Consider the following 10402-nt stretch of genomic DNA (forward strand, 5'->3'; position numbering starts at 1 on the left):
AAGTGTAAAGCAAACTATAAATTACTAAAATATATAACAATAGGGAACTGATTAAATGTATTAGAGCACATGCATTCAGTGGAATAACATTGTAACATTTAAGCATGCTTGCAAAAAATATTTGATGATATGGATTTTGTTTTAAAAGCAGAAGTAAAATAAAAAAATATGAATCTAATTTAGCAAAATGTGCGTGTAAGTATGTGGGGACAGGGAGTGGGAGGAGAGAGTACGTGGACCAAATTTAACAGTAGCTGTCTCTAAATAATGGGATTGTGGGTGATTTAAATTTCCTTTTTAAAACATTTCTGTATTTTCCAGCTTTCTCTCAAATAAGATGTATGATTTAAAAAACAAAGCATGTTTAGTTGAAATGTACGTATAGACGAGGGCACAAACTGAGTATACATCTATTACTGGCACGCAGATCAAACAGTACCTTTACAGCACTCCCAGAAGCCCCGCTTCTTGCTCCCTCTTAGTCCAGCTCTCAACTAGGAACTCTCCTGACTTCTAGTAACACAGATTAGCTTTGCCTATTTTCATACTTTATATAAATATAAAGTATATATCTATGTGTGGAATTACTGGGTCTTAAGGTAGAATCCAGTTTTAGTAGTTATACCAATTTCTACTGACTCCAGCAGTGTTTGTTTCTTCCCTCTATTAATTTATAGTCGTTCTGATGGGTATATGGTAAACAGTATTATTTTTATGAGCAAAAGGAAGCTATACATACTTTTTTAAACGTCAAGAAGATAGTATGGGAAGAAATTGCTTCATGGCTAGAATTTTAATATAATTCAATAAGTGTTTACTGAATTTCTTCTGAGTTTTCATGCATCGAACTAGGTAAATTAGGGTTGTAGTTCCTCCCCTCAGGAAGCTCAGCTAGTGAGAGAGACATGGAAACAAATAAGCAAAATACACTGTTAAGTGCTCTAACCAAGGGATACTGATGAGGAAGCAATTAATTCTGCCAGGGACTTGGGGATATCAGTGAAAAACTGGCTAACTTCTGCTGCGTTTCGGGATGGAGCTCAGGCTTTACCATCTCTAAAAAGGCTTCCAAGATCCTATGCTTACTTTGTACAGGGTGTTTGTCATACTGAACTATAATTGTCTGTTTATATGGCTGTCCCTCTTATTGGTCCACAAGCTCTTTGATGGCAGGATGGGCTTTTGTTTTTCTCTTTATATCCCCAACACTAGCCCTGTGTCTGGCCTATAGTGGGAGCTGGATGACTGTTTAGTCAATAAATGGGAATAAAAGATCTAATGATCAGTCCAGTATCTTCCCATTTCTAGTTCAAGGATTTAGCCAGCCCTTCTTTAAGGTCCTCTCTATAGAATGAAGAACTGGCATATTAAAAGGCAGTTAATTATGACAAAAAAAAATACAAATAGCAACAAAGAATCACTTTGAATCTATTTAATTAATCAAGATTTTTATTTTAAAAAGCAGGAAGTCTAATATCCTGCTGATTGAGTTATACTTGAGCAACCCCCATTTAGAAGAACAATCAATAATATATATAAATAGACAAACATTTTCATGCCCTTTCACACCATAATCCAACTTTTAAGTATCTATTTGGGAAATAATCATTGAAAGTAATCAATTTTTAGTTATATACCAAGATGTTATTTCCTTCATTGATATTAGCCATAAAAAAAAAAAAAAAAGAGGAGAGCAGGATTTAAAGTGCCTAGATGAAAGGTCTTTTTATGCAGAGTATGATACTTGTAGTGAGGAGCTGGGCTGTAATGGGAGAAATGCCCCTGGAATTACAGCAGGGTCCAAGTCCCCTAAAATTCTCACTCTGCCATCTAATAGCTGTGTGATTGATTTCCGACCCTTGTTTTGTAAAATGAGACTAATTATATCCTACTGCTATGGTTGATGTGAAGATTATATCATTCAATAAAGCTCCCTATAAATGCTAGCTATCATTACACATTTTTTCAAATGATGTTTAGGAAGAAGAAACACCTACAGTGGAGTCAACTCATGCCAGCAGTTAGTTTTCTGAATTCAACTATACCTGTTAAGCAATACCTCTATTGCTTCCCTATTAAAGACACTGGATGCAATCAACAATAAAACAGCTTATGCATGTTAACCAAATTTGTCAAAAGCCTGAGTGAATTCTTTTAAAGATTTTTTGCTAGCATTAAAAAAAAAAAAAGAAGTGAAACATTGATGTAACTATTTCATTAAAATCCTAGAGGAAGAAAAGAATGAAGTTATGGCTATTTTTCCTTCTAATTTTATTTATTATCTTAATTTTCTTAATGAGCATATGTTTCACAGGAAAAAGCAAATTTTGTTAAGAAATAAATTAGAAAATAATTTTCCTTCTACAATGATTTGCGGTCTTCCTTTCCAATCTGGTACAGGAAGAATGGCTCCTGCAAAGAAAGGTGGTGAGAAGAAGGGCTGTTGTGCCATCAAAGAGGTGGTGAGGGAGGGTACCAGAAACATTCACAAGTGTATCCACAGAGTGGGCTTCAAGAACATGCCCCTTGGGCTCTCAAAGAGTTTAGGAAATTTGCCAGGAAAAGGAGATGGGAACGCCAGATGTGCACATTGACTCCAGGCTCAACAAAGCTGTTGGGCCAAAGGAGAAAGGAACGTCCCAAACGGTATTTATGTACAGTTGTCCAGAAAACTAATGAGAGTGAAGAGTCACCAAACAAGCTCTAGATGGTGTTTACTATGCTCCTGTCATCACTTTCAAAACCCTACAATCAATGTGGATGAAGACTAATAGCTGATTTTCAAATAAAATCACAAAATAACTGCCAAAACTAAGTACATGAAGAAAAAGAAGGAGTGATGGTGCAAAAATATCTTAGAGAAAAGAGCTTTGAGAGAAAAAAATTGTGGATTGGAAAAAATTCTGTCATCCTTCATGTGGCAAATGGTCCAAAGGGCACGACAAACTCTCCAAATATCTTGTTTGTTGATCCTCGCAATAAAGTATTTATAGGCAATCACATTAGTGAAATACTGAAGAATAGGGGGACAAATGCACTTTCATGAATTAAGAGAGGGGTATAATTTGGCTTTCTTGTACTCTGGACATATTACTAACACAGGAGCTAAAGAGAAAAGAATGGAACTGCCATTCTTAGAACCAGGGGAGTCATTCCTGGCACGATTAATAAATAACCCTAAAATTTAGGGTGAAACTGTTTACTTCCTATACCAATGTTGATGCTCAAATACCCATTTCTCCATTAGTTTTTAAATGTATTCATTGGGGCTTAACTGCATTTATGGTTCGCTTTGTTAAATATTTATTTTCACAAAAAATTCAAGGCTATTGCAATGGTTTGTTTCCCCTTGACAAGAGGCAAAGGTATCAAGTATTACTACTCTATGCAACAAGAAATTAATTTGGAGAGTTATTCAAATTACTCCTTGATATAATAAAGATAAATTATTTCTACTTGATGCTAATAAAAAATTTAGGAGGAAAAATATTTTTGAATGAACATCATTGAATTTATTGCCTTAAAATGAACTGAGCCATTTCTCAGAATTTAGGTCATTTTAAAGATAAATTGTAATTTGTGTAGAATAAAGATATTCTGATTCCACATCAGTACTCATATTAGAAAATATTATTCTAAATTACTAGAAATATAATCTTATGATCCTCAAATTGTTAATGGATAATCAAAACCTTTTTGAAACCCTAGTACAATATATTCTGTTCTCAGCACTTCAAAAAGGTGTATAAGAAAGAGTTAGACTATGAATTACATAGAAAGTTAAATCTCGTGAAAAGAACTTTTCATACTATTTTAAGTGATATTTCAAGGCTGACTTTAATAATTTGTTTCAAAGACAGCTCTTTAAAATGCTGTTTATATTATAATTTTTTGGTGCCGTGGCATTTCTTTGTGTCTGCCTACCAATTGTTCTTCTGCTATATAGAGTAGCTGCCCCATGTGTCAAACTATGTGGGAGACAGGGATGTCAAGCTGAGGAAAAAGATCAGTAAAGCAAAAACCTCCTGAGGAAAATCTCAGATCTGTCGAGTGAATTATGATACTGATTAGAAACAAGTGGTCATTTTATTGAATAAGTAATAAGTTCTATTTTTAGTAGTGATATCATTACCGTCCTAATAATATTCTATACGTTACATTTTGTAAAAGGGTAAACGATGTTCCCCTTTCTGGAAGAAATTAATTTTACTTTTTATTGACTATAATAAATATTGCTTTTTCATGCTAAATATTGACACATTGTATCCTCTTGCTTCTTTTAAGTTGTGTTTCTGTGCTTTGGATAAATAGTATACTTTGTCTTTTGTTGTTCACTTTGCATTACTTAGTCATGTTCAGTTTTGGTTTCCAATCACATCAAGGATGTAAGAGTAAACTTAGTAATGGACACTTTAGTATTAAAATAAAAGGTGTACACGTAGGTAAAGAGTTCAGATAAATATGATGGAGCTTTGAGGTTGTCAGTGTTAGTTTCGTGGGATCTTGGACTTCATGAATAAAAATTAGGGTCCAGGGTGGACCATCATGATGGCTCAGTGGCAGAGTTCTCGCTGCCATGGCAGAGACCCGGGTTTGATTCCTAGTGCCTGCCCATGCAAAAAAAAAAAAAGGTTAGGGTCCAGAACTAGAGAGGCTACCGTCCTACACTACTGTCAAAGGACTCAAGCTTCACATTATGTTTAGATATGCTTGGCATGTAGATTTAGATATACTTGAGATTCCTTATTTTACTGGCTAATAATTGAAGGCAAAAGTCTGTATAATAAAAAGTACTCGCTCATTCTCAAGATAAGGCAGACAGGTTTTCACAGTGAAACAGTACATGAAAAGTATAGCTTCGAGAGTTTTTTTTTTAGACTTCTAAGTAAGCTTGAAGTTGTCTGCTACAAACTTTAGAGGCATTAGAGTTAAACATTTCTCAGAAAACCTCTTTGCTTCTTGTAAATGCACTTGTTTCTAAGAGGTCTAGCACAAGCTTAGCTAAAATTTGCTTGACATGAATTAAAGCTTAATAATTCATAATTCACCATTAGAAACATTCCTTTTAAAATCAAGAAGACAAGATTACCCAATATATCTTCAGCACTGAACCAGGCAAGAAAAAGAAATAAAACACTTAAGGGTTGGAAATGAAGAAATAAAGCTGTCATTCTTCAGAATAAGAATTTCAATTGTCTTTAACTTGTCAGGCCTCGTCTGAGCTGTTTTATTAGCATGGTACATCAAGTCTTTTTTTTTCCAGCATTTTAAAAAATTAATCTTATTTAAAGCTTTCCTAAACTCACAAACACTATACCCACCAAGCCAGGTCCTCCCTATCACCACCCCCCCACTTCCATTCCCTGATAACCTCTAACCTAGTTTCTGTCTCTACGAATTTGCTATTTATAGACATTTCACATAAGTAAAATCAGGTCCTTATGTGTTTGACTTAATTCACGCAAATGCATAATGTTTTCAAGGTTCATCCATGTCGCAGCATGTCTCAGAGCTTCATTCTCTTATGGCCAAATAACATTCCACTGGATACTTACATGTTAAGAAAGGATGTGCGGACATATGCCAACAAAAATTTATAGGGATAATCATGATGGTGGTGAGGGACTTTGGTGAAGGGTCAGATTAGGGAAAGATTTGGGAATATTTCACCTGGAGAAAAGAGAAAACTTACAGGCAGTAAGAAAGAGCCATATTTGTTTGTCTCAAGCTACTTAGAGTAAGATTAGTTACATGGAACAAGGATTACTTTTTTTTCTGAAAAGCTCAAGGAGGTGTAATGAAGGTCAACAAAAAGAGGCAACAGGAAGAGAGACTTAATCTCTGGCAGAATTTGTATGAATAAAGTGATTAAAAATTGTGATAGGGATGCCTTAGGATGTGGAAAGTTCTTTGTCTTAGAGGTTTTCAGGCCAAGGCTGAGTGATCAGGTGGTTGGAAAATTGTAGAAGGAACAAAAGCCCACATTTCTTGATCACCCATTGTGTGCATGTACTGAGCCATGTGCCATCTAATCATCATGCCATCTATTATTATCCCTGTTTAACAAATGAAATGCAAGTTTAGGGAGACCAAAAGGCTTAAACAGTGTCACATAGCTAGTTAATACCAAAGCCAGAGTTTAGGTACAATCTGACTGCTTTCAGATCTCCTCTCCGACCATAACCCTGAATTGTCTGGAGAGTGGATGATATTAGTAAATATTTGAGATTGTGTCTAATCCTGAGATTATATGATTGTATTGGAAGAAAGGTTATGCCTAGAGGAATTTATATAAATGATAAATTGTGTTGGAAGTGATGTTAGGCAGCTGTTGTTTCAGTATCTATCTTTAAATTATAAATAAAAGTTACTGGAAATCCACCCATCATTTCTAAATCAGAAAGCTGTTGGATATTCATATATCTATTGAGGTACAAACAGGTTGATAGACAATGGCTGGGATCCCAGACAGATGCTTTTGAGTCCCTGGCAATAAGATTAAGCCTATGAACATCCGATGTAGTATGTCTTACAAAACCAAATATCAGCATTCTGAAGCGGCATGGCCTTTTTTTTTTTCATAAGCAGAGCCAGTAATCGATCTTGGGATACTTTTATAGTATCTCTAAACAAAATTGCTTTATTTGGCATTTTTGAGTATTACACCATTGAGGTATAGATTATACGATACCAGTCACAGCATGCTGCTTAAAATTTTACGTTCTTCAATATGGATAACTCCTTCAAATATAAAAATTAGATTAAATATACATGGAAGTAATGTGTGTGCAAGAGATAAATACACAGATTGGCCTTTTGCCACTGTTATTAGGAAGAAAGGCATGCACACTGAGAGTTTTAACAAATTACAAATGCCAGTAAGAAAATAATATTGCTGTGTTTGAAAAGATCATGCTATTTACTTGACAGGCTCTGCCAGGGCAAAGTTACAGCTGTGGCCCTGCTTTGGAGATCATTTAAACAGGCTTTTCTTTATGTCACTGGCTCTTTAGTTGCATCCACAGAGCTTTGCCATTAGTAAATAATAATTATTGTGTGTGACAAGATATCCTTAGATCATCTCCAGTGTTACCACCACCACCAAATAAATTAATAGAAACACATTAGTTAAAATGTTTTTTCTTTAGCTTTTCAATTTATTAACACCATGAGACCTGTTAGAAGAAAAATAGTACATAGATTATAATTTTTAAAAACTTATGTATGTATATGCATGTATTTGAGTATATGTGTAGATACTATGTATATTTATATGTGCATATGTGTATATATAGAAGTAAATAAGTAAATCAGGACTGTCTTTTCAATGTGCTCTTTCTGATATTTTATTTTTACCTTTCTATATTCCTTATATTTGATCATTTTTCATATTAACATTTTTTATATCCCATTTTCTTTTTATTTCATTTATCTAGGAAAATGTGAGACAGTAAAAAGAGTCAGAAGGTCCAGTTTTGAGAATCAGTATTTCCTAGCTGTCACTTGAATTCTCTGAGATTCAATTTCTTCAATTGCAATACCTACTCGACAGTTGTTTTGTGAGAATTAAAGGAAATCATGACCATAAACATGTTCTGTATACTAGGAAGCATCACACCAAGGTCAGGTGCAAAGGTTCATTTCTCCCAGTTTGGTCTTTGATGGAAGCTTAAATGATCTAGAAAATATTTTTTAAGTAACCGATGATGGAAGTAAGCCCAGAAATGAATCTTGTTAGGACTCATGGAAAACATATTTCATCTAACTCTTTTCTATTTTCCCTTATTTTAACTTCCGTGAGAAATTATGAGGCTTACTGATCATGATTATTCCAGTTAATAATGGTGGTTGCTGTAGCTGGTGTTGCTCTAGTGATATGAGAAGCAGTAGAGGCAAATCATGGACAGGTAAGAAAGGAAGGGGACTCTCTCTCTATATATATAAATACAGTTGGGACTTAATAAACATTATTAAATTAACACATATGAATGTACCCATTGCAACATCCCCCAAGTCATGCATAATCTTTGGAAAGCTGAAAAATGGTTTGGCAATTGCTGAGTCTCCCTTTCTCAAAGCCAATTTGGCACTTCTGCGATTCGGAAGTAGACAGAGCAGCAAAACCCAGATTGAATTTCTGATGCATTTTCCTGTCTGAAGTCAGTCTCGAAAGTCGCTGAAGACATTAATAGGAGGTTCTGTGGAAATGATCTCTTGATTTTTTTCAGGGTGTGACTAAAATTTCAAATTGCTTTGTCTATAAGAAGTTAGCTGGACTGTTCTTCCTTTCGTATTTAAATAAAAGGAATGCTGAGCCTTTAAAAGTTTTGGGGAGGGATAAATTTTATTTAACAGCCACTGAGGTGGGAGACTAGTTTAGATTTAACTGGTGCTTTCATATGTGTCTGTCAGAATTTTTCAAGCCTGAAATCTTCAAGGCAGGAAATATCATTCCCAAGTGGTAGACAGTGAGCCCTGTAAAAAGGCCAGGGAGGCAGAGGGTGGGCGATGCATAGGGATGGGGCAGGGGCAAGGCAAGAAGCTGGAGGAAGCACAGCAGACACTATGGCTTCTTTCCCAGTCTTGGAGTGGGTTGGTTTGTTTTACTCTTCTATACAGACCAGAATGCTTCTTTGAGCCAGCAAGTACTTCTTCAGGAAAAGAAATGCTTCAAATTCTAACCATACAAACCTGTATGAGGGAAGCATTAGTGTTTTGGTTTGTGTGTCCTTGTATATATCATATAGATTTGGATTACAATAATTCCTCCCGTTCATACAAGGTTTTGCAGTTTTTAAAGCACTTTATGCTTTTTGCCCTCACAATGAACAGTGGTAAGAGGCTACAGATTTCTCCTGACTTATAATGCCTCCACTTTGGACCCCTCCCTCACCACTGTGGCTGCCTGTGAGTCTCCCCATAGGGTAGAGGAAAACTGAAGCGGCTCTTATATTGATTGCTGGAGGCAAAGAAGAAAAACATTTGATTTTATGGATGCAGGTGTTGAAGCAACACATCCATATGCTTCTGAACTAGGCGAACTTTGCAAAGGCATTGCCCACTTATATTGAAGAAGAGCTGCCCCAAACATCAGAGGAAGACGTTTCTATTGCAAGCAGAGGCTGGTTGGATCATTTTAGGAAGATAGTTGGCAAAACGATAACTGTTTAGGGAAGAATCCACAGGTGACAATAAATTAGTGTCAAATAATTTGCCTACAAAGTCTGCTAGAAGATGAAGGCTACTGTGGGCTATGTGTATTAAATGATGACAAAATCAGGAGCCGAGATTGGAAGAGGATGAGGAGGAGTGGGCGAAGTGGCAGGGAAGAGAATATAGCAATAGGGAAATTTTTAACAAAGAAATTCCTATCCTCTGAAACTGCAGTGACAGTTTTTAAGAGAGGGCCTTAATTTGATCACTTTGAATGCCCTTACAGCATTGAATTATTGACTTGCTCCAGGGAGATTTATCAGAAAAATAAAATATCTTTTAGTTACAACATTTTCGTATTCATATTTTTAAGAACCCTCAGCCAGTTGATAAAGAAGAATCCTTCAAAAGGATAAACTACAACACCGCCTTTTAAAAACAAACTTAAACAATGATCACAGAAGCATAAAGACGTCTTTTCATGGTTGATTTTGGTATTTTATAGTATAATATGGGTTTCCAGGAATAGTACCTTCATTTATAACCTTGCTGTTATAGATAATAAAGATTTAACTTATGGAAGTTCAACTTGTGACCAATATCCAGGAATAAATTAGAGCTATGCGTCTCAATCTATAAATGAAGAACAGACCGCAGAGCAGTTAAATGACTTCCTGACTTCCTTAAGGATGGCAGACAAGGTCATAGAAGGCCAACCTGCTAGGCTGATATTAGTGATGCTTTCCTTTCTTGCCCTTACCTGGCAAACACGTTTGTCACAGACCATTAAGCACATGCACCAGCTGGAGGACTCTAATCTTGATATCATGGCAGCATAGAGTACATTAACTGATAGACATATTATATTTGTCATCAAGCATTACCAGTGTTTAAATACACTGAAAGTCCATCAGATAAAGAAATTTCAGTGCAGTCATGCTTTGGAACTATCTACCTGTTTCATCTTTGAAAACAAGCAAGTAACAATTTTATTGTTTAAATGTAATACAACAAGTCCCTCCTTCAGACTGAATTTAATCCACTCACCTGAAATTCATGCTCTCCTGCCTTTTTTAGGAACTCAGAATCTTCATTATTTCTCACTGTCCCCTACTTTCAACCTCTTTCTGCCTAGTTGCTTCTTATGAGCCTGAACAGTCTAAACAGTCTCAAGTCTTCCCCTTCTTAATCTACACATCTACACACATTTACTTCAGTCAACCAGTTATCTACTCATCTTTCTCCTCTC

Source organism: Tamandua tetradactyla, chromosome 17 (genome assembly GCF_023851605.1).
Source record: "Tamandua tetradactyla isolate mTamTet1 chromosome 17, mTamTet1.pri, whole genome shotgun sequence".
In the NCBI taxonomy this organism is placed as follows: domain Eukaryota; kingdom Metazoa; phylum Chordata; class Mammalia; order Pilosa; family Myrmecophagidae; genus Tamandua; species Tamandua tetradactyla.